At 31.4% G+C, this 26,103-nt stretch overlaps 1 pseudogene across 1 annotated transcript in view; it reads left to right on the top strand.

The window, feature by feature from the left end:
- Positions 1 to 25,704, top strand: part of LOC146993052 (ATP-dependent RNA helicase DDX19A pseudogene) — a 51,732-nt pseudogene extending 26,028 nt beyond the window's left edge. The window contains exon 3 of the transcript XR_015038751.1: positions 22,260 to 25,704. The product of XR_015038751.1 is annotated as an ATP-dependent RNA helicase DDX19A pseudogene, transcript variant X2 (transcript). The remainder of the gene's footprint in view (positions 1 to 22,259) is intronic.
- The last annotated feature ends 399 nt before the right edge of the window (positions 25,705 to 26,103 follow it).

Raw genomic sequence — 26,103 nt, forward strand, 5'->3', positions numbered from 1 at the left:
AGAAAAATCTTTTCAATACTTTATATTTCTTACATTTATTTTTTGCCTCCTCCTTGAAACTTTCCAATTAATATCTAATGTTAATTAGTTGTTAAAAGAAGATATTTTTGAATTTGATATCTAAATTTTTTGTTTTCCGTGAAAAAAAAAAAAAAAATTTGATGCAAAAAAGTATGTCACAAGACGTATTTTTAAGATTTTAAAATTGATTCTTTTTGACAATTACAGTCAGTTTTCGAAGAGCTATTATTAGATTTATTCTAAATTTTATTAATTGCTTTATGTTGTTCAATATATTTAATGCAAGATATCTTGCACTAAACAGTAGGTATGACAATGACAGCTATTTAAAAAAAAGAAAGAAAGAAAGAAGAAGCATTTCTTGTGGAAAAAAATTATTTCTAATTATAATTTTCTCTGTTACTGAGAAATGTTAATTCCTAATATTAACTCAGAAGTTATTAATATATTTTTATTTTCTAAATCTGTAAACATTATTTAACAAAATAAAGTGTTTTTCATATTTCCAAGAATTTTATTAAAAAAATGCAGGAAGTGTGGGAACATTTTTCTCAATATATTATTTTTTTTTTCTAATCATAGAATTGCTTCTGTCTTGAAAATTTCTCATTAATAACTAATATTCAGTAACTGTTAATATGAATTAAATTTATTACCTCAACTTTTTATTTTATATATCTGAAAATTATTACAACAAAATATTGCTTCAGAAATAAATTTTATATGTTGTGGAAAAAAAATTAAGGAGGCTGGCAAAATTGTCTGTTGTTATGTAAACCAAACCCTGGTACCTTGTGTTACTATGGAAATGCATGTATTACCTAAGAATTACGTAGAAAAACTTTGCATCTATTTCATATTTCATAAGAAATATATTTGATATTTTTTGTTTTAATTATATATTTGTGAAACTTAAATTTATATAGCATTAAATGCTACATTTCTCTGAAAATTTTAAATGGGAAATGACAGTTTTGCATTTTAAAGCTGGGCTAATTTTTAGCATTCAAGAAATATTTCAGGTCTTGTATTTAAAAAAATTTAAATAAGATCTTAAGCTAAAAACTGAAGTTTAAGAGGATTTTAATATTAGTGTTTCAACCTATAATTAATTGTTTTCTGTTAAAACCCATGAAATTTTATGCAGGATAAATCAAAGCACAGGCACAACAAAGCACAGGATAAAAGAAATCCACTTTTTTGTTTATTTTTTCCTTTAAATATAAGACCATGTGGAATTTTTTAAAACTTTTCTGTTGTCTTTCATTCTGAAATACTTCATTTAGCTGTGAAATCTGTAGAGTTCACAGCTAAGTGTTAAGGAAAAATATAATTTTTTATTCTTACGTGCCTTAACGTTTAGCTGTAAACAAATTATGCTTTGAAACATTCTGCATATACTTTTTAATTGTAAAACAGTATATTATTTTAATATTAATAATATATTAAATAATAAATATATATTATTTTATATATTAAACAATAAAAATATATTATTTTAATTATAAATGAGTATTTTGTAAGGAGGCAAAGCTAATCTTTGAGGAGTAGTATGCATGTGCATCAAACTCTCTTCAGAGGATAATGCACCTGGTGAAAGGGAGACATGAAGTAATTTTCTTCCTTCAATTCCTTTGTTCCTAAACATCTTTCATGTTTTTTTTTTTTTTTTTAAATTAGCACGATTTATACAATAAAATTGATGAAATGCAATTTTCACTACAGGAGAGGGGGGAAAATAATGCTTCAAAATAATTTTATCCAAGTTTTTTAAAATGGTTTAGTTAAGGTAAAAGTATGCAAGTCTGTTGTAAAATAAGTTTTTGTGAAAAACTGGTCATAAAATGATATTTTATTAAAAAAAATAATTGTGAGAAAGGAGGGAATCACTCTTTTCCCTTCATAGATATGTACTGTGAATTTGATCCATTTTGCATTGGAAATTTTTCCATGAAGGCAGTCATTTTAATTACATTTCATCAGTCAGTATCATGTATCATGTCAGTGTCATGTATCAAGAAAAGGACAAGTTAAACAAATTTAGATGAAAAAACAAATTAATTATAGAAGGACTGTATCCTGTCCTTTTTAAATAATTTATTTGCATGTTGTTATCGGATATTTTGTCTAATATTCATGAGGAACTAGATTGAAAGTTTTAAAACTTGAATGTCTGAAACATAAAAATACCCTTTAGTTTAGAGAATTAAGAGAATTAAGTTTATTAATTAAGGGAATCAAGATGTATAGAATTAATTTTTAGTTCATATATATTTTAATTGTGTAAGTATATTACTGAGATACCAGATAAATCATTTCAAGGGAATAATTTATTAGTTTAGTCTTAAACAAATCATTTCTACCTTTCCATGTGCATATTGTTTTTATTTAACATTTTGGGGCACAAATGATAAGCCTTAATAAAGATTTAAAAATGTGCATTTTTGCTTAACTAATGAAAAGGCATTCTTTGAATTGAATTTGCAAAGAGAAGGAATGATTTAATTGAACATTGTGCAAGTGTTATTGAAATAAAACTCAAAGCAACAGTTTTTAATTAATATAGAGAGAATAATTTATAAAATTTCTAAAACATTCATTTTGGTAAGTTGTAAAATTTCTTTACAAATAATTTTATGGAAGGATTGCATCCATTCACTTGCTAGTAGAAAATGTTGATTTTTGTTTTAGAATAAAATTAATTTAAAGCAGTTTTCTAATTTCTCCACCAAATACTCAAAACTAGGCTTGAGTTTTCACACGTGTTATCATTTACCCAGGCTTACACATAGCTTGTGAGGCATGAATAATCATGAGATATTTAAGAATTAAATCTTAAATGATTTTAATTATTAAATAATAGTTGCATCCATTTTAAACCCTTATGTAATTTTTTTAAAAAATTGATAGCTTAATATCTGTTGCAATGAAGTGAATGAAAAGCGCGACTTTTTCACTTTAGATCTATATTTGAAAGAAAAGTACTCTGAGAATTTCTGCTTTTAAATTGTGTTTTATATTTATGCTTATGAGAATTACCCCACTCTAAATTTCTACACTTTTTTTCTGCATTCATCATTTTCATTTTGCTGAGCTACTGTCTGTGTACTATAGCAAGTTACTTTATTATTATTAGCTTTGTCCTTACTGTTCAGTAATCTTAAAAACTATTTACAGTACATGTGAATATGAAAATCATAATAGTTGAAGATAACAGAGCATGCAGTTATATCAGTATTTCTATGATAGGAAGAGGTTCTAAAATCACAGATTCATAAGTGAAAGCTTTTATATTCTGTGTATAAAATCTCAGGAAATTGTATAGATAGCCTTAAACGATTTTTATTTTTAGTCTTCTTATTTTGATTTTTAATGTATTCCCCCCACCCCATATTTAATGTGAGTGATACTGTTTATTTTGCAAAATGAAAATAAGTCTATGGTTTTAGCAGACATTTTTGAACAACTTATTTTTCTATGCATAGACCTGATATGCAGTTCTGTTCTAATATATATGAATAAATGTTCTGATATGAATATTTCATCCTACAACCCCTCAAGGCAATGCAACAGTTATATATTTAATAACTTCAGTTATTATGTGTTTTTGTTTCTGGCTTTCACAGGAATAACACATTTTCTAATAAAAAGCTATGTTTGAAATTTATATTGTTGGAAATATTTAAATGCCTGCTGAAAAATTATATAGTTGAAATATAAATGAGTAAACAAAATGAATAAACTTTTAAAATAACTTTTTGTAAATTATAAATAAAAAATATTTGCTCTATATGGTTGCTGATTTAAGTCAAAGATTACTGCATATTAATTACCATATTTTTCGGCGTGGGACGCCCACCAGTGTATAATGTTCATCTATAATTTTACGCTAGATTTTTAAATTTTTGTGTGTATATCTGTATAACGCGCCTTTCGAACAATAATGTACTGCATTGACAAGTCTTAAAAGGAACAATATGTGTGTGGGTTAAATGCTTGAGGGAGTAAATATTCCTGCAAAGAGGATGGATTCAATGCAAATGTCCAAAAGAAGGGGCTATGGTAGGGTTTTGAGAGAAGGTGGATATAATCTGGAGAAAGAATACACTTCCAACACGAAAGAAGTTGTGGAATTAGATTTCAGATGTTTTCTCTTTCTGTGAAGTGTGATTTTCAAGTGAACATCGAAGGTTTTAGTTGAAATACAGTTAGTTGATCTTGTGTTAATTTTAGTAATAAATATGGTTCCTGCAAAAAACACACTGCTGGTTTCAAATGCAAAGTCATTCAGTGTGTGAAAGAAAATGGAAATTGTGCTGCAGCGAGGGTGTTTGGTGTTGGTGAATGATGGACCCAGTGATGTTTGTTTATGTACCAGATTTGCAGTGACGGTGAAGATAAAACAGAAATCGATGATGTGCCTGAGGATATAATGGAATACCAGCATGTTGAACATTTTATGCTATCCGATAATGAAAAGATTTTAAATTTCAGAGGTATGCCATTTCTTTTAAAACAGTATAAGTAAACACAAAAATGTAACTTATGTATGCCGATTTTTTTCCATATTTTTAATTTATTATTTTTATATCCGTCGTGCACTCGTATAACATGCACTCGTAAATTTCGATCATATTTTTGGCAAAAGTGCATGTTATACACTGAAATATACGTTATGCGTTATGTACTGTGTAGAAATGCATTACTTGCCATTTAATGTCAGAATTAATAATATAGCTGCTAAAAATAGAACATATTTTGGGTTTCATATGTTAATTATACCGAAATGTATCATATTTGCATAAATTTATACATTTTGAGCGGAAGGCTTAAATATGAAGGAGGGATAAATATTAATTCAGTAATAAGAATAGAAAATAGGCAGAGTATAATTGAACATTTAAAAATTGATACTTATTTGAATGAACTATGCTTCAATGCGTATGTTATTTTGTATATGAAATACTAATGACAGTTTTAAATAATCAAAATGAGAATAAAATTTAATACATCAAAGGCAACCTCATGGACAGAGGACTGCATATCTAGTAGAATAAAATATTGTTAGTACTGTCTTGAGACAAGTTTTGGAATTTTATTGTTGAGAGACTTTAATAATGAATAGTCTTTCAAAAAATTTTAATTCTTTTTTCAATTAAAATAATTTTAATTCAAAAACAAACACATAATTTTAGGAAGCTTATAGCCATGTCACAATATGAAAAAATTTATTCTGCAGCAAACAGTTAAAACTGTCAGTTAAGCATAAATAATAAGATTCTGAGACGATGATCATTTTAAACTGCTTAATATGTATTAAAGGAAAAAATTTGTCTATTAAATAGTTGATATTTTGAAATACATAATTATAAATTTAAATTACATAAAAATGTAAAAATTTATTTTGCTGCTGTCATAAAAGAAATACGCAAAAGCATTATAATTTATTCTAGTATGCTGAATACAACCTGCCACTTGTAGGAGGCCATCTTCAAAAAAATTATTCGATGCCACCAACAAAATTATTTTCAAAGGTTTCTTGTAACTTAATAATTGTATTCCATCTTTAAAATGCACTTACTATACCCACAGTGCTAAATAATGCCTTGATGCTTTTCTACATTGCAAAGAGTTATAGGGAAAGGTTCACCCTTGAAATTTAGCATACAGTTTTGTATCTTTTCGATAAGGAAGCTGTGCTATTTAAGAAAGTACGTAAAGTTTCAATTTTTAAACTATGTCATAAAAGTATGGTATTAGTCCTCTTTTCTGTCAATGATCCTCAGTGATTCAGTCAAATTCAAGGGGCCTCTTTTAACCACCACAGTCAGTTCATTTTGAGCTTTTGGAACAAATACCTCAGGAAGCAGGGCCTGCTGGGTATAATTTTGATTGAATGTAATTCTGATGAGACCTCAGTAAAACTCTCAAGATTTCTTTACTTCAGTTAACATGTTTTCCATCTGTGAGAAGATGATGATAACCTTATTAGTACAACTTTAGAATCAGCCCATGCAAAGATTTGAAATTTACAGTAACTCGGAATATTTTGGATGGAACCAACAAACTATGATAGCATTCAGTTCTAATCTAGGAAAAGAAGAATAACTGTAGTCATCACAGCTATTGTAATATTAAGTTCTTGCTGTTATAATTAATCACTTATTGGTATGCAAAATCTGATGCATCACAAGATGTTTGTTAACTGCATTGTCTGTAAGTGAATGCATCTAGGAGGAATTTTAATATACTGAAACTGAATCCATTTTTCATTAATACTATTAGGAACCAGTTCATACCAATCACTATTGAAAATCCAAAGATGTCGATATGCAATCTTCATCGCTTTTACAGCTATTGGAAGGTTGAAAAATCTCCGATGATTAAAATTTTTTCATATTTTAGGTTTTCTTCAACAGCCAAGACTGTCTTAATCCCATTATATAATAATGTTGAATCACATTATAATTTCAACAATTTAGACAATTTATTAGGCATAATTTTCATGTTGAGAGAACCAGTTTCTCTTGGTTCAACAAATTTTGGCTTAAAGAAAGGCTAATTGTTTCACCATTTCCTCAGTTTAAACTTCTTCAGTTCCTTAATTTCTTTAGTCACAAATTTCGTAGCTTCCGATATATAAACTGCCTACAAGTATCAAAAGCCTTTTCAGTGCATTCCAATCTAAAGAAACGACCATTGCATAGAAATAATTTTTTATTATCTCTGATAATGTGGGAAATCTTTTTCACCATCCACTGCAATTGTTTCAAAATGTCATTGGCAGAAATGAAAAGGAGCCATGAAATAAATTACCATAATTAATCAATCCCATACTTCTGTTCTGCAAAGCATTTCTACCTTCTTTAGCTATAAGAATGTGCTCATACAAATCGGCAGTATTAGACATAAACACTACAATATGTGTTCTGAAACTTCCAAGTACCGAAAGTAATCACACTTGATAGTTAGGGCTGCAAATAATATGGAATTCAAAGACTTTCCTTTATAGTAGGCTTAGAAAAATCATAGCACTATTTGGTATAAATGCAGAATGTTGAGGAATGTATTATGCATTTTCAGGTACACATGTGTGTTAAATTAACTAGACTCATAGACTCAGTTTTTCATATTGGGGCATGTATTCTTTATAACCTTTTTGCAAACTAGGATTTCACTTAATATATTCTCTCATATTTTCAGCAGAATCTCAAAACGGAAGCATTACGACGAGTCTAATCAGAATTCACTTTGAAAAGTTTTACACAATATTTCTCTTTGTCTGCTAGCACTGTAACCCTTTGAAGTAACTCACTAGTTTGCCAAAACCACTTCAGGGCTTTGTCAGTGTTTAACTCAGTCCAAAAGTTGTGTAGTGCAATTGCGATTTCATTATCACGAAATGTGTTTCGTGTTTCCAATTCTTCGAGAAAGTACTCATCCAAAATATCTGTGTTGTGCCACTACTGAATTTTTAATTATACCTGGCAACAAAAGGCAAATCCATTATAACTGCCAATAATAATGTCAATTTTTCTTACTATATTCAAGATCAGCTAACAACAGAATCTGCAGATGGCAGAATATTATGATCCGTATGCCTCGGTGGAAGAGGAGAGGTAATTTATTTAGCATAACACTCTCTTCCAGAATGAAATTTTGGAATCATGGGCAGAAAAGCACATCTGGATAAACAGTAGATAGAGCATAACTTCTTTTCAGTGGTAGCTTCAGTGTACAAGACTCCGAAATAAAGCTACATTCATTACCAGTATGCAGAAGAACAGAACAACTGTGCTGGTTTCCCATTCTATCAAGTGCTTGAATGATTGCTGTGGGAAACAATACTTCTTATTTTTTCCACAAAAATAACATGCCATGTAAAGCTTTAAATTATAAGAATTTGAGATCACAACTGGATTTAAGTCAGCTGTAACAAAACTGACTTAGTGTTCTCATGTAACAGTGTATTACTTAAATTTAGAAAAAGTAATGCAGGTATGTTAAGTACCACAGAGGCAATTAAAGCACGGATTATATATTTTTTTTTACGTTATCTTTCCCTATGTTACACCTAATTCCTTAAATTTGAATACTTTAATGGTACCCATTCTTTAAACAAATAAACAAAATTATTTCTTTACATTAATCAGACGCAGATTTTATTTACAGTGGCATTTTCGCTAAGGTCTCTATTCATGTTCAGTATTACAAATTTCTAATGAAGCACATCTGTTACTTAAATTCTGAGACGTTATCAGATAAGGAATGTCAATAGCTACTTTTGAGACCATAAATAATAAGTTTCAGAGTCTATTTTTTGACACAAAATAAATATTAAAACAACTTTTAGAAGCTTCTACATGCAATGAATATGAGTTCCGAATTACCTCATTAGAAATATCACCTAAACGCTGTAAGCTTGAATGATTTGATGCTGGTTTATCTGAAAACGTTTCTAATAGCGATATCAGTATCTCTTTTTGTCATTATATTGCTTGAAATTGTTGTATTGTCAGAAATAACTGTTGCCCACTGATTAATGGGTAACAGATAAATACCCAAAATGTTACCTGCCTTATTAAATAGCAATTAGAAGCATCTCTCATTGGCCTTACTGGGATATTGCACATGTACTGTATCTACATGTATATGTAAAATCTTGAGGCACTTTACATGTAATATACCTGTCTGCTGTATAAAGCCTTAAACTTTCTGTACGAAAGTTCACTTTGCAGCCCATAGCTACCATATCGAGTTGACGATGATCTAAAACAAATGGCCACTCTAAGATACATAAGATACTGTTTCGGTACTGTAATGAAAGTCAGTAGAGTACAGGAAGTCTTTTTTGGAGAAGTCTGCTGTTACGAGAAGTTAATTCTCTCACAACTGGGAAGGAGTTGAAGTTAATCTTGTCTATTAGAAGATATCCAAGACTGTGGCCAGTAACAGACACTTAGTGAGGTATCAGGATGGTAAGTAACATCATAATATTTCATCTGTTTTGCAGAGTATATTTATAGAGCGCAGTAAATGCTTTTATGGATTTCTACTGGTAATATAGCCTTAAGAGTAGAAAGAATTTCTCTCATGTTATCTGCCACGACTTACCTCAACAGGCTTGTTACCTAGTTTAAATTAACTGAATTCATTTAATGTATCTAAGAATTTTCTTTGCACTGATTTTCAGTGTAGCTTTTAATAATTATAAATTAATGAGTTTTCCCTGTAGATTCTCCAGTAGGTTTTGTAGAGTTCTAAGTATTTCCAAAACTCAATTCTTAAGTAATTTATTGTAGTTACATGGAAGATGAAAAAAAATTAATTTCCATGAAAATTAGTCCTTTACCTACCTTTTGCCTCCCCTCTCGTAGGGAAACTTCCAGATTGGCAAATTAAAATGATATGAAACATTCTAAGTATGTTCTTTTAAGGTCTACACAGTTAGTGTTATAGAAGCATGTTATTTATTTTATGTACTTCAACAATGTTTGAACACTGATGCCATATGTGTTGTGAATTTTGTATAAAAATTGTATTTGTGTAATTCAACCTCTTTAGAGCACTTGATGGATCTTTCTAGTGAACTAAAATGCCTTTACATTGAAATAATAACATAATATCTAAAGTATCCTTGACTTTCAATAACTAGCTGGAGCATATAGTTTAACTTACTCAATACCAGTACTCAAGGCTACAAAACCATTTCATTTGGGCAACTTAAATCTTAAATGCATTTACCATCCCAGACTTCCATGTACTGCAATGTGCTTGCTTGAGCAGTGTCTTCTAATAATACAAAGCAAACATCAGCAGCCAAAAATCCAACAGAATGCTGTGGTTTCATAACTGTGGTTATGATTCTTTCTCTGAATTTAAACTGCCATTTGCCAAACTAATCTGCATAAAATCCTAGTGTGAACTTGTGACAAAACAAGGCATAAAAGAACGGAGTAAAATAAATTTTTTAAATGCTAGTTAAACTCAAATTAAATGGCATATCTTCAAAGATGAGTTTTTTAAAATGCCTCAAAATAATATAATTTGCCTTTTATTTAGTAAGGTCTTATATGTTTAGCAGCAGTAATTCACTGAGCCAGGAAACAATAATAAATATGTGCAAAAAAGGCATTGTCCAGATAATGGCAAATTTTGAACATTCATTCTTTTCCTAAGTTCTGGCATATATCTACTTACTTGTTATTGAGATCATCTGAATATAGTGCATATTTAATATAAGACTACATCTTTTAACAAACTGTTCCATACCTCGATTGACTTATAAAATAATGAACTTAAAAAAGGCATGTTTAGATTTTTCTGCATAAAATATAACTCACCTAATAATATCAGCATCATTATGAATAACTATTTATTGCTTGATTTTCATTGTTTTTGTACATAAAAAACAGAAAATAAATTTTGCAGAAGTCTTGTTTTGTCCAGCAATTTAATTGTTAGGAATTAAAAATTCAGTAAATTGATACATATGTTAAGTTTAAAATTTAAGTCTACAGATTTATATTAAAATATTCACCTGATAAATCAAAGCACAGCAAAATACGATTCTTTGTTTCTGCTTCGTTTGTCCCACATGTTCTCAAAATAGGACTTGTCTGCTGCATTCATTGTTTTATTATCTGCTTCTATGCAAACTTTATATAAATTGTCAATTTTTGTCCTTTTCATGATGTACCAGTTTCATTAATCAGTGGCACATAAAAAATGTTTCTCATTAAATTCCACAATTTTGGTTATTAATTTATATAGCATATATAAAACTAAAAAGCGAATTATGTTTTCGAATTCTGTTGATCCCTTTGGGGTACATTCTTAACTCGTTTCAACAGAAATATTACGTAAAGTTCCTTTTCATATTTTCTTATAGCCCATTTATTAAATTGTAAATCCAAAAGAAAATTTCAAAAGCAGAAATCTTCCATTCATAGTTTACAAATTAAAAATTACCTTTAGTTATGAAAAATCATATCAATGAATATAAAAACATTTTCTGAATAATTTTAAAATTAATATAATTGAGTATTAAATTAAATAACTGTTAAGCAAAGGTTTTAGTAAATTTTTTTCTTGATTTTGTTGTAGCAAATTCGTGAAATATTTTCGAGGTATGGATATTATTTAACACTTCTTGTTTTATATATATAATATACGCTTACTGTTTAATCATTCTTCTGACATGGTACTTCTTAAATAGATTTTTACTATTTTTAAAACAGATCCTGATGCATTAGAAACTCTAATGGTCAAAAAATTTTTGAGAATAATACATTGGGAAAGTTGACATTTCTCGGGCAGCGTGATATACTTCTGTGGTAGAACTAAATTCGTCATCTTTCTTTAAAAATAATAAAAATTGTCGTACTTCATCATCAAATTCTATAGCACTTATATCACCTTTATAAATTTTTCATGCAGACTTTTTGCTCTTAACTCGAAAAATTTAAAAGTATATTTTAAAATTTTCTATGTTATCTCTGTGAGCTATTATGTTGTTCCTATAATATATTGTTACAAATAACAATAAAAGAATTAAAAATTGTTGTGAAAGTGATTTGGATTCTTCAATACTCTTGTCAAAAATATTTTCTTTATTTGTGGTCTGCGATTCTGCTTTTGATATGTCAGAGATGTTATAGAAGTTTCTTCTTTTATGTCAGAACATTCATGATGGAATACTGCAGTAAGATTTTCTAAAGATTTTAAGAAATCAGCTCCTTTAAATATGTTGCATTGAGCTGATTGTATGGATTTGCTGGTAGCATTGGTTTTCTGTAAAATGGTGTTCCAAATTATTATAATGAGTATAGTTCTGTATCTGCACATTTTTAAAACTAAAGATGTGTCCTCCACTACAGCTACTTTTTTTTTTCCCTGAGAGTTTCATTGTTTTATTCCAGATTGGATGTTATCCAAAATTAAAATCCAAGTACCAGAAAGAATTTTCTAGTATTATTAAATGAAGCTAAATTAAAAAAACAATTTTAAATATGAGAACATTTGGTTTCATTCAGAATATTACAATTTTAAAATTTTAATTATTCTTCATACTATAGTAATTTTGTAAATTGTAATAAAACTAAAATGCCCTCTAATCATGAACATATTATAAAACTACATAAATGACATATTATTTATTACAGTATAAGTAACATTATAGTATTTGAATATTATTATAAATGATTATACTTATCAGTTTAGCAAATGAGACATAGGAATAATTTTTTCATGTATGAACATTAACAAAGCAAACTGAAAGTACACTGAAGAAGCTGTGTACTGAAGCAATGTTTAAAATGTTAGAGCCGCTTGGGCAATGACCTATTCTCAACCGGGTCAAGATAACTTGTTCTCCTCTATTTGCCATATACAGCCAGCATTCAGTTGTGGATTAAACATTTCTCAGCTCGTTAATCGTTTGGTCACCCAAAGGATCTCTCTGCCATTTATTAAAAAAGATTCATCATCGTACTAATATCTATGAGTGAAATCTGGGAATTGGATATTGTAGTTAGCAGTTTTAGCTGTAATGTCTGCAAGTTCATTCGCTTTTATGCCACCCTGGCCAGAGATCCAGAAATAAAGAATCTGATATCTTCGATATTTTAGTCTGATTAAGCTTCAGAATTCTGGTAATACTGCAATATGAATTTATACTTAAGCTCTTTAAATGATGTTAGGACACTCAAGGAATCTGTATAGATAACGAAAATCCTCCAACATTCTTTTGACATAAATGTTTAGAGCATGATAAACTGCAGTGAGTTCAGAGGAAAAAACGCTGCAAGCCAGGTGTAATCGATATCCCAGAATTTTTTTTTCCTACTACAAAGGCTACACCAACGTGATCTTGACATTTTCATCCATCTGTACAGAGGGATATCATTTCTGTATTTGTGTCTCTGTTTCACAGTGATCTGGCTGTAAATAACATCACTTTATTGAGTCAGTGTGAACTCTGTATAAAAGACGAAGTAATGAATACTCGATATGTCTTTGAAGAATACATACTGCAGAAGAAAGTTCTAAATAACCTTTTTATTTCAACTAAATTAAACAGATGCATGTACTTGGTGGTCACAATTCACCACCACTTATGGCTAAAGAAACTAACAGAAAATAAAAAATATGAAATGCACATTAAATTAAGATGGGTATCGACTAGCTCAGAGACTGAATTTTTCAGTTCTCCTTTAGTGGCATCTGAAAAGGATTCTCCAGCTGTGCATTTAGGTTAGTTATATATTGTAAGTATGCTAACTCTTAAACCAAACGATGGGATACATGTTGTGCATGCCTGATATAAACGGGAGCATGAATCATTGAGTAAATGTAGACAGATGGGATTCTGGTCTGGATATAGTACTAAGTCAGTAATCCGGACGTCTCTTATCCGGAATGATCTATAATTTGGACCTCAAAGCCACAAACGCTTTACGCATGCGCATAAAGAATGCACATACACTACGCACCCTATATTTCCACAGTCATAACACCTTGGTTCTTTACTCTTATTAGGTTATAGCGTGTGCTTTATTTTGTGTGTTAGTCTTCGGAAAGCTTGACTTCAATCTACTGACCAGTTGGACTAGTGACTAGCTGGTTGACACTAGCGGTCACAGCTAAGTGCCTTTCCATTTAGGCAGAAACAGAGGTCATAGGACTGTGTTGGTGATTGTATTTTGCCCATCAACTAGCAGGATCACATTTTCCTGCCGTACGAGTCTCCATGGGTGATGCTGCGAAGCTTCGATGTTAAACGAGCCCAAAGCAAACAGCAGCTTATAGTGGTTTTTCAAAAAGAAGGCATGCCGTTTGCATATAAATGATATGCAAATCATTCTGAACTTTCTCTAAATCAGAAAGAATACAATTTCTCTGATTCAGTTGAAAGAAAAACCTTGGGTGTGTCATGGAAACCAATAAAGTATAACATTTCCTTTAAAGTAGAGCGTAGTGTTATCATATAGATATATAAAGTAGAGCCGTAGTGTTATGTATCATATCACATACATAAGTGATGTGTCTTACCTTCAGTTGCTAGATTATTTGATCCTTTTGGTCTTTTTGGCCCAACTATAGCCAAAGCAAAGATTTTTATGCAGAAACTGTGCCGTCTTAAAATTGATTCGAATGATGGACTTCCTACTGCAGAAAACGGCTTCAGTTTCTTTTGACACGAGAGAGCATAAACAACATCAATAATGTCAGACACATAGTGGTTGATCAAGCTAAAATTGTTGAAATCCATTGTTTTGCCGATGCTTATGAACATTATTTCGGAGGAGCAGTTTATTGCAATTCTGTATATTCTTCTGGGAGAACATTGGTAAGGTTAATCTTGAGCAAATCAAGAGTTGCTCCTCTTAAGAGCCTAATCATTCTCAAGGCTTGAGCTATGTGCCACTGTCTTATTGCCCGAGTTGGTTAAAAACGCCTTTATCGCCTTGAAATTAGCAGTGACTCAAGTCTACTTATGGACAGACTCAATGATAGCCCTCGAATGGATATAAAAGGAACCTGTGGATGATAAGATGTTTGTTCAGCATAGTGCGGCCACAATTCAAGAACTTTTCATCTGTTCAACCATGGCATCGAATCAGAATCCTGATAAGCTAGTGCATCACAAATTGTGTGGTCAGGCACTTCTGTTGGGCAGAAATTATCCAACTCGGACAGTAACTATTTGAGATAAAAGTGAATAGCCTTTTACATAATTTACTTAAATTAAGTAATAATTATATAATTATTTTATATGTTATTAGTTATATTTTCAGGTTTATTTGAAAAAGGGCCCTTAGAAAGATTTTCAGGACCAATTAGTGTTCAGCATGGCCAAATGTTCCTGATACAACAAACAGAAAGTGAATGCTTTGAAAAGGACATTCACCAATTACATACGGCATAGAAATGTCTTACGTAAATGTAAGTTAAAAAATGTGAATCCATTCGTGGATTCTGATTTAATTCTCAGAGGCTGTGTTTTGGGTAAGACAAATCTTACTTATTTTGGTAAACATCTAAAATTCAATAAATCAAAATCTAAAATCAAATCAAAATCTAAAATTCACAAATTTATCTTATTAGTTTATTAAATATTATCAAAAAAATTTTTTGCATGTTGATGCAGGACGTGCATTATAGAGTCACATGCACGAAAAGTTCTGGCCATTAAATGGTCAATCTGTTTGTCATGAAGTTGTACTTCATTATATTATGTGTTTTAAAAACAAACAATTTGTGTGTCAAAAAATAATAGGAAGTCTCCCATCAGACAGAGATGTACCAGATTAAACTTTCAATTTAGTGAAATGGACTGCGCAACATTATATTGTGTCAGTGCCACAAATCTAGTTGGTACCAACAAAGAAATAAAGAGACTTCATAATGTAATTAAAACCCCAGAATGAAACTCTATTATCTCCTGGGAATATTGAATGGAAATTAATTTCAATTGGGGCACCAAATTTCGCAGTCCCCTGGGAAGCTGCAATTAAATCTTTCAAGTATCATTTTTAAAGAGTTGTAGACAGCACAGATTGAGCGTATGAAGAGTTCTGAACAGTAATTATTCAGATTGAGGGACCTCTGTGTCCGTTAATAGCTAACGAAGATGATTGTAGAGTAAAGAGAGCATTTTAGCTTTTTACACAATAAAAAAGGAGAAAATTAACAGTAAGGAACAGTATAATTGGTAAAGACTAGTATAAGGATATTAATTTCGACTTAATAGTCAATTTTTGCAAGCAGGAGAAGTGTCATAAGAAATGTAATATAACAATTACTAACAGTTTATCAGGGTTGCCACGCTACCTGGAGAACCGGGAAAAGTCAGGGAATTCGAAAATTAACCAAAATATTCAGGGAAAAGTCAGGGAATTTAAGTATTTTTGTCAAAATCTGGAAAAGTCAGGAAAGTTCATACAACGATCTCGCCAAAAAAAGCGATTTTTGCGCTGACGTCGGAAGAGAGAACTTTTTTGGCGAATTATGTATCACGTGAGTGTCATTCGGGTAGCTGGCATAGAGCCAATTTTCGCAGCTCCAATTTGATTGTCTTTTAGAAAGGCAAAGCAACTTTCCCGCAACTTTTGGTTTCCAGTATTCTCGAGAATCGCATGTGCAGTGCATGAACTAAAGAAAGTACCTGTTCTCGTATAAAACAAAATGGGTTTAATCCTAGCATACGGTACCATGTAGGTTAGAATCAAAGAATATGTATTGTAAAGAAGGAAAACCTCTCTGCAACAGACGTGGTTCCGTTTCATCATAGAGGGAAACAGCTGTGCATGTCTGATATATCTGTCGCCAAAGCTCGAAACCGGTGTCGAAGTTCGAAGGTCACGTTATCAAGAGTTCATAAAATGAATATGGTTTAAAATTTCTTTAACCACTTGCACTAAAAAGACGTGCCACGCACGTCGAGATGCTTTTGTCTCAAATCGCGAGCGACGTGAACACCACGTCGATAAGCATTTATCGCAAAAATGAAAATAACGTGGTGCACACGTCGCCTAACAACGAGATTGTTTATTTCTCGAGTTACAGCTCTGGATTGCACTCGCAGATGCGGAGCGGCGTAAATGAGACACTTTATCGCTTGTTATATTGTAGCGCACGGCACCGCAACCGAGAAGTTTAGTCTTAGCGCAAGTGGTTAAACTCTAAAGGAAAAGAAAATATTTTTTGGCGCAAGTAAATTAATTCATGGATTAGTTATTTTCAGGGAAAAAAAAAAAACTACGAAAATCCGTTTTTAAAATTTTTCGCAATAATTTAAAAACGGATTTTCGTAGTTTTCTTTTTGTCAAAGAGCGTTTCTTCTTAACACGTGTTTCTGTACACATCGCGGAGAGGGAAATTCTGGCCGCCAGGTTCCGTCGCCAAATCCCTTGGCAGGCATTTACTAGAATGCTAAGTAATGCTAATTTACTACTAACTTACGCTAGAATACTACAATTACTACGCTAATTTACTACTAACTTACGCTAGAATGCATTTTACTTGTATGGAACCTTTTCTTCTTTACATAGACGTTCTTTGGTTAAAATAATAATGGGATTTGGCGACATCATGATGCGCAGTAAACGGGTCATTTTGGTCTTGGCGACAATTTTCAAAATCGTGCCAAAGCCTTACCGTATACTAGAATTTTACCGCAAAATCTTTTTAAACTTTTTTTTTTTTTCTTTTTAATAAATACCTTGTCATTTTGCAGTAAAATAAAAAAATAGTAATCAGTCATCTAGGCTAGCCATGTAATATAACTATATTCGCTAAAATATCGTTGATTATTCTAATTCAATTTTTAAGTAATTATCTTTATTTTTATGTTATTCATATAATTTAATGTTGCTTCTTCCCTCTAAATTTATTTATTATTAGTAAATAATATTTCCAAATTTCAGGAAATTTTCTCTGCCATAATCCTAAAATTAATTATAGCAGTATGATGACATACCATCACGAAATTTAATGCACATATTTTTTCCTTATGTATGCTGCGAAATAAATATAAAATACCTCAATTTATTAAAATAGATTTCTTTCTTTCGTTTAGCTGCAAAAAAAGCCTTATTTTATTCCAGATTGGGAAGATTCTAATCTCAATCTTCAGTGGAGAAAACAACTATTATAATTATATTTGTGTTTTCAAGTGTTAAGGTGCCTTTTAAGAACATACCTCACGCAAATTAAATTTACCTAAAATCTAACCTAACTATTTAGCATTGCGTTGTGATTTATAAGGACCGGATTAGCCTCGTGTTGAAGTGGTGATGATCATGAGTAATAATTAAATAAAACATACATTTGTTATCCAATGTATATATCTTAAATTTTATTAAGTTTCTTAAGTGGAAAACTAAACAAAATTATCAAACAAAGTATACCAAGAATAATTAAGAATAAATGTCCTCTGGGCTTTATTGAATAATTAAGTGAATTTGCTACACAATACAAGTAATACCATAATTAATTTACCTCTTAGCACAGCCAACGTACATTACGCGGATAGACTGGAATTTTCTTGAAACACACCTGGAAAAGTCAGGGAATTTCATTCTCCTGTTTGAGTGGCAAAGTTAATTGACCACATGTTGTGAAAATATCTTACATTATTAAGAGTTAACTGAAAGAAAAGAAATAAAATTTTAAAATTATTGTTTAAAATTAAAAAACGAACCTTTAGACAGTCACTTTTTTATAATACTCGGAGGAAAAAATCATTCATAAGCTGTTTTGGATATCCAACAAATGTTATTATGGCCTTGGCCTGTAAGATACAAAATAAAAACATTTTTGTTTTTGATATGTTATTTCCGTTAGAATAATTTTGAATATATTTAACGGGCTGTATGCAGAAAAAAATACAAAGGTAATATGAAAATGTTGGACAAACCACCATGGAGTTTTGAAAAAATAAATAAGAACATGCTTTATAAGTGTTTAGTTTGAAATTCTCAGTGCCATTATTAAAAATTTTCACTCATAGACCCAACAAAGGTCATTAAAACATTTAAGAATTTTTTAACTTGTTGTGGCAGAAAAACCCAAAAATTTTACTTTAAATTTAAAAATTCTGTAATTTATGGTTAATATATACTGGAGAAACATTCAAAATGGAGTGCATATGCTGTTGTTACACAGGTAGCCTGGAAACCTTTTTTTCTATTCTCGTTGATATGGAATACTACTAATATCCATTAATGATATAATCCCTAAAACATTTTCAGTATAACCAACAATGCAATCCATTTTTCACATGGAAAGGGAACTGCATTTTGACATTATATGAAGTATGACTCTCAGCTATCTGTCCATTGTAAATCATTTTCATAAAGAATGTATAAAACACTCTCAGCTTAGTCTTGAAATCAAATTCCAAAATTAACACTCACTGATGGCTGTAACAGCATTTGCCATTATTTTAACATATAAGCGTTTTGCGGTAACAGCATTTGCCATTATTTTAACATATAAGTGTTTTGCGGTATATTAAAAGATTTTAAAGTTGCACAAGTAGCACAAAGAAATGATGGAGGAGCAAAAATTTCCCCAAAATCGTATACAGATAAATTTGGGCCCCAGTGTTTTTGTCTAAAGTAGCAAATTTGATCTGGCAACACTGGGCTGGAACAGTTTTATTTTTTAACTTGTTTATAAATTGTGTTTTAATTTTTTAACAAGGCCTATATGCTTTCAAAATTTGCATTTAGTTTTTTTATTTCCCTCCCCCTCCAAGTGTTGGATTATTATTTTTGCAAGTTTTGTTTCTGGACTCAATCTGTTAAAATACCTAGCATTGGACCCAAAAGTCTGACACCTCCCTCTTGTCATCATGATGTGACCGGGAAATATAAGAGGGATGGGAGCCCTGGGACCTACTCTTGAATTGAAGTGGATTTCCCTCAAAATTGATGTGAAACTAGGGAAGAACCATACTGTAGCCTATACGGTACCCAAGGCTCTTGCCAACGACAGACGTAATCATGTACTCCTGAGCTTAATGGTTTGTTCTAATGTGAGGCAAGCCAGATTAGTCACAACAACATCAGCAACAAGCCTTAAGTACGTACACAAAATCTTTAAAGCATATTCCATGGTTCGTAGTAGGCAAGAAATAAGCATACCTGCACAAAGATGCCATCTGTTGTCTTTTGAGTTAAAGAATGAATTGCATTTTATTAGGCACTTCGATGCGGGTTCGAGACCACTTGGGAAGTTTTTCTGTGCTTCCATGCCGCTCTGTGGCACGCAGCACAAGGAAGGAAGTCTGTTCAGAAACAAACTATTTCATTTATTTACTTTTCTAGTTTTACCAACCCCCTGATGATAGTGCATCCAAATACGGAAAGGTTAGCGCTTTGCTTCTGTTTTTTGGTGTGGTTTACCTGAATGTAAATGTACTTATTTAAATTTTGTTTTTATCCCACTTGTTGCTGCTATCAGCACACAACTGAATTTGGTTTTTAAATGTTTTTTTTTTTGCTGTGTATTTATTCCTTTTGTGATGTTCTGATGAACAGGAATGATCACTTTAGCTGAACTGCTCGCGCCTTGTGTTTTTGCCTCTCTCCCACATGAGAGGAATGAAGAGAAAAGAGTCTCACGATAATGGATGTTACATTCTATATACCAGCAGAATATTATGATACTGACTTTGTATGAACTATATTTGTTTTTGTTTGTGTTCATCATCCTATTCATACATATGCTATACAAAAATGCCCACATCATGCCACGTTTGTGTTAAATATTTCTAGAGCACCTCACAATGTATACACGACAGTCGTTTCAGAATAATGCGCTTTATATACGTATATATATATAGCATATAAGTAAATGTATTAAAACATTAAATAAAATTCAAAAAGTAATAAAATAATAATTCATATACTAATGGATTATTTAGTATGTTATCTCCTTTGATAAAGGTAGTATAATTTTATTAAAATGAAATAACTTATAAGCATATTTAATAAATGAATCTTGAAATTTTTTTTATTAAACATGAAATATGAGTCTGTAGAGACATTAGGTAATCTTTGAAAGCAGGAGAGATGAAAAATGAGCAACGTCCTCACCGGAAATCGAACCACAGACCTCTGGAATACGCACCAAGCATGCTGACCACTACACTACGAAGGCATGCTAAGAAGGTGGGAGAAATACCTTATATACTCCCCCTTTTATATGCAAACTGGGATTTTAAGGGAGCCAGTTGCCAAATCCTGGTGGTGACGAATCATCATTCACCACTTTTTAGTTTGGGCACCAGTGTAATAACATTAGACTTGAAAAATGAGCAAATTCACCGGGAATCGAACCACAGACCTCTGGAATACGTACCCAGTGTGCTGACCACTACACTACAACAAAGAAGGAGGAAGAAATACCTTATAAATCATGAATAAGTTTCCAAAAAATTAAAATCTACTCAATAAACCAAGTACCGTATTTACGCGAATCTAATGCGCATCGTTTTTGGCCAAATGTAGTATTCAAAATTGGGGTGCGCATTAGATTCGAGTGCAAAGTTCACCGATGACGTCAACCAAATTTCTCGACTGCATTTACCTTTACATTTATCGTTGACACATTATTGCATAGAGGATACAAACTGCAGAGTACGTAGTCACGAAATGGAGGGCAAACAGAGAAGACGCTACTTTCAAACGTAAAGTAATTCTTTATGCTGAAAAAAATGGCAATAGAAAGGCAGGGAGAGAGTTCATGATATGCCTTGTAACTACACCATTACGAGAAGGGGACTAAGGAAGTTATCATCAAAACTTCGGGATGTGAAAAACAACGCGTAACAGTGATTCTGGCAATAACAGCAGACGGGTGCAAACTTCCCCCTTTCTTAACCTTCAAACGGAAAACATGCCGCTAGATAGAAATGTTACGATTTATTTCATGTTCATATTTTACGATAGGTACCGTATATACGGTAGTGCTAATTAACAATGATTGTTTCACATGACACTAGCCCACTAATAGGTTAATTCTGTGTTCTGCTACTTTATCTATAAATCCATTGTTGTATAAAATATGGTATCTAAATTTAAATAAAATTATCATACCATTAATTGATAGTTTATATACAAATCCATTGTTGCATAAAATAAGATTCAATAAATTTCTCATATCATTGATGCGCATTACATTCGCCGACAAACAATTTTTTTATTATTTAAAGTTTTAAAATGGGGATGCGCATTAGATTCGCATAAATACGGTAATTATTGTCATTGACTAGAAACTGGTAGAGTTTTCAAGGGGAACAAAGTAGAAGTTTTTCAATGAGAAACCTTTTTTTACCCATTGGTAACAGATGTATCACTTCTGTGTGTTTTTCTTCTAGTAATAGCATGCAATTTTAGAGATACTAACTTAATGGTACTGATGAGCATATAAGTAGGAAGGGGATTAAGAAGGCAATGTGTATATCTGAATAAACAGTTAATTTATTTATGTAATATTCTTCGCAATGTATAAACATTTTACGAAGAATGCATACAGAGGATTTTGGAAAAGATATTATCGCATACTTTTTTGGTTATTTTATTTAAGAAATTAACATGAGTTTTAATTTAACATTATATTTAAATTCTAAAGTGTAATTTTCTTTCTATGCAAGTTAAATAGATTTACACTAAAAATAAATCAGACTATTTATTGAAAAATTAAAATGTGGCATTTGAAAATTTCAGGTGATCAGTTTTGATTGTACATGATCATGGAAGTTTCTGGTTGCAGAATGAAATCTAGGATATCCTGATACTTTTAATGGAGCATACTAGGAATATGTAACTGGCTGATGTGAGGATGAGATTATTAGCATTTGACACCTTGTAAATGTGGTTATTTTTTTATTACGATTCTTGTTATAACTAGGTTCTCAACTCGGGCATTTGAAGATGATTGATAATGATTTTAATGAGGATGCTGTTGATGATCGGAAGATCCACTGCAAAAAAACACAGTATTATATTATAAAATTTAAATAATATTAGAAAAAGGAAAAATATAAGAACACCTTTTGTTTTAGTTTGTTTGGCCATCCAATCATTCTTTTCTAACATGTAATGAACCATCTCCAACACCTGAAAGAAATGAAATAAAGCTTCATGCGTCTCTTTGTTAAATACAAAAAATATTGCAGTCACATATATGTGTGTTTAAACCAGTTCATAAAAGTGCTTCATAAGACTGTCTTACTTTCAAAAACAAAATTACAAAATGAATATTGATTGCAAATATTTTAATACATGCTATTCCTATTCTAACGTTGTTTTAAGAAGTAGAATAAAAACACCGCTATAAAAACATTGCACCAACTTTTAATTAGATTAAAATATTACTTAAATTGAATATCGAATTAAAAACCATCATACCAACGTTTAAAAGAATTAAAATATTACTTAATTTCAAATACTTTAAAATATGTTTTATAGGATATAATTATTTAACATTAAAACAATATATGTGGGAATAAATATCTCTGCAATTTTTGAAAACAGCTTATTAATTGTTTTAAATAAAAATTGAAATATACAATTATAAAGTTAAAAAAAAATATCTACTTACTCTTTTTTTTTGGGGGGGAGTATTGATTTAACCTGTCGTATATTGATAAGTACCACAAAAAAATGTAATATTAAGGGCAGGAATAAAAAAAATTATGAATAGATAAAGCAATTTAGAGTCAAACTGGGGGATCATGAAGATTAAAAATAACAAAAATATTTGAAAAATAATAAGTATTGTTTTTAAGATTTAGAAGACATTACCTGAAATTTGAATTCCAGTTTAAGTTATTACCTCTAAAACATCTTTTATTTGGTGGAAGGTAGCAATAAGTTTTCTCCATCAAAGCATACTTTTAGATGAAAAGTTTTAATTTAAGATTTTTGATTATATTTTTGACTCAATTTTTTCACTCTTTTTTTTGGGGGGGGGGCGTTTGCTTGACTATTTGAGATGTTTTCAATTGCTGATCATAATTTATCCGAGGTTTGTTGATCGTTATCCTAGTAAATGTAAAATAAAATAATTTTACCTCTAATATTCCAAAGTGTCATGTGTATTTTCAAAATCCGTAAAACAACAAACTACAACAAAGCTCAGACGGTGACAAACTATGAAAGAAAGATAACAACTGAGGCTTGGTTCCAACAATACTTCCTCCCACCTTTTGATTGATGACATACACTTAATCAATCGATCAATCAAAAAAAATACTGTCCATACAAATATTAGGGCTAAATAGTAAACAAAAAGAAAATTAAGTTATTAAATTCCTACACTAAAATGACTTAAGTAATGTTCAGGTAAGAAATTAGTTGAAATTTTAATTTGTTCAAATTTTTAAACTACATTGTCTTTACCCTGCGTCTCAGTTTCATTTGCTTCGTCTAACTCCAAAGATGAAGGTATTTCCAGACGGAATGTTCTCTGGATTGTTCGAAATAATTTTCTAGACATGGTTCTGACACAAACTACTCAAATGTTCCCTCTTTTCCTGGTTATAGCTCAATCACTACAGGCTGCAGAATTTTGCATTTGTCATCACACACAATGAGAACTATATCCCTGAATTTTTATTTGTTGAGAAATCGGCACTGTAGATGATGTTGCATTAACAACCTGAGATATCCATTTCTAAATCTCATTTCTCAAGAGTGCTCGTAAATTCTGTAGATGTTTCAGAAATAAACTTTATCAAGGTGATCCAAGTTAGGACAAAGACTGGAATTTCACCTAAAAATAAGGACGGTGTCAAACGGATGAGACTATCAGAGTCCTCTGACAGATTAGTGAGTGGTCTGGCATTCACAGTCGCACATCACACTCATCAGTTCTTAATAATTCAGACACGACTGGCCTAAGACTTGACACAAGAGTTTTTACAACCATTTAAACAAGTCATTCCCAAAAGCCGCCCCACCATGATGCTGCGGGTGGACTGAACTTCCAGTCGATTTTGTATGTAGCAGCCAATATTAACCTCTTCTTTATTATGGATTGGGATAGAAAGAGGCCATTCTTCTGCCGCCTGTGTCAACCAAGGTGGGCCCTCCCACCATCTTGATTTAATAAGTTTCTTCGCGGAACATCCTCTTGATGGCATATCGGATGGTTTTCTGCACCGGACATGGTGCCAGTTTTCCTGGTCCGATAGTATTCTAATTTCTGAAACTAATATTTACAAAAGTGCTCCGAACTTCTACGTTCTTTATTCAGAAAAGTCCTGATGAAGAATCTGTCCAGTAATATTCCTTTGAAATTTCAACCTTATTTTTCATGATAAATGAGGCTTATCGCACTCCAGTAAGACAAGCAAGCAATTCAAGTTGTGGTATGCTTGTTTTTTTCAAGGGAGCTGCTCATGCTTTGGCTTGCAGTAGAGTCACTTCTTTATATTGTCTTCTCAAATATACTACACTAGCATCGGTAAAAAAACTCTGTACAAGTACATAGTACGTTTCGTCTTGTCACTGACAACTCAGTCAAGCGATATTAGGGATGTCACAAAGGGATGACTCTTCATATTTATGCCACAGAAGATGAAGTACTTTCAGTAGTTCACCCATTGTAGATTTTTCACTGCTGAATTCTGTTTATTCCCACCCTCTTAAGTCGAAGTTAGCATTTGCCATTAACTGAGTTGATTTTGCAATAAATTATTCTTTTTCTTTATTCGAATTCTCTGAAGGGACACAGTTGTGAACATAGAAGGAATTGTTCAGTTTTTTAAACGCTTCTTCAAAGAAAGTTCACATTCGTCTAAATGAGTGTTGATTACTGCTCCTAAAAGAAACGGACTGCATTTTAGTTCGAAGACTTCTCTACAGCTGCGAAATTTTATTATTTCCTTTTGTTCCCAGTTTATGCACCACAGGAATCCTAAGAAATCACGATTATTTCTTTGAACAGATATTTGAAGAACATCTCTATTATCTGAGATAATCTGTATTTTTCCTTGCTAAATTCCAGAAGCAATCTAGGTATCAATTCAATTAAGTTTTGATCTTTTGCCTGACAGTCAGTCATTAAGTGACAAGAAATCTTTTTGCTTGCATGAAGCGTCAAATAATGCTGTACACTTTTCGTTCAAGACCGGTCTGTGGGGAAGGTAATGATTATTAATTCGTTCCTCTTTTTCCAGTATTTCTTGTATTACTCCAGATTCGAGCCATTCTTCACACAACACACTGCATTTTATGTGTCAGATTTATCTTTCAGCAGGAGCTTCTTTGTTACGGAAATCAATCATTTTTTAGCAACTTCTCTGTTACTTGGTAAAGCTTCTTTATCATTGGACCCAAAGTAAACTGACTTGATATCAACCACGAAGAATCTTGTGAAAATGATCCCACATTGCTTCTTCTAACTCTGAATCAGATTTATTTTCTTTTAGCATCTGTTCCTAGTGCTTCCACAAGTTTTCTTGAGTCAACATGGATATTATTGTTGATGTCACAGATAAGTAGTTTCTTTCTGAAACTTGATCATTTATCTTTCCCATGACTGCCCATCCAAGTGGTGATTCCA

This window comes from Stegodyphus dumicola, chromosome X1 (genome assembly GCF_044657685.1).
Source record: "Stegodyphus dumicola isolate Sdum_Otavi_A_Nest chromosome X1, ASM4465768v1".
NCBI lineage: Eukaryota > Metazoa > Arthropoda > Arachnida > Araneae > Eresidae > Stegodyphus > Stegodyphus dumicola.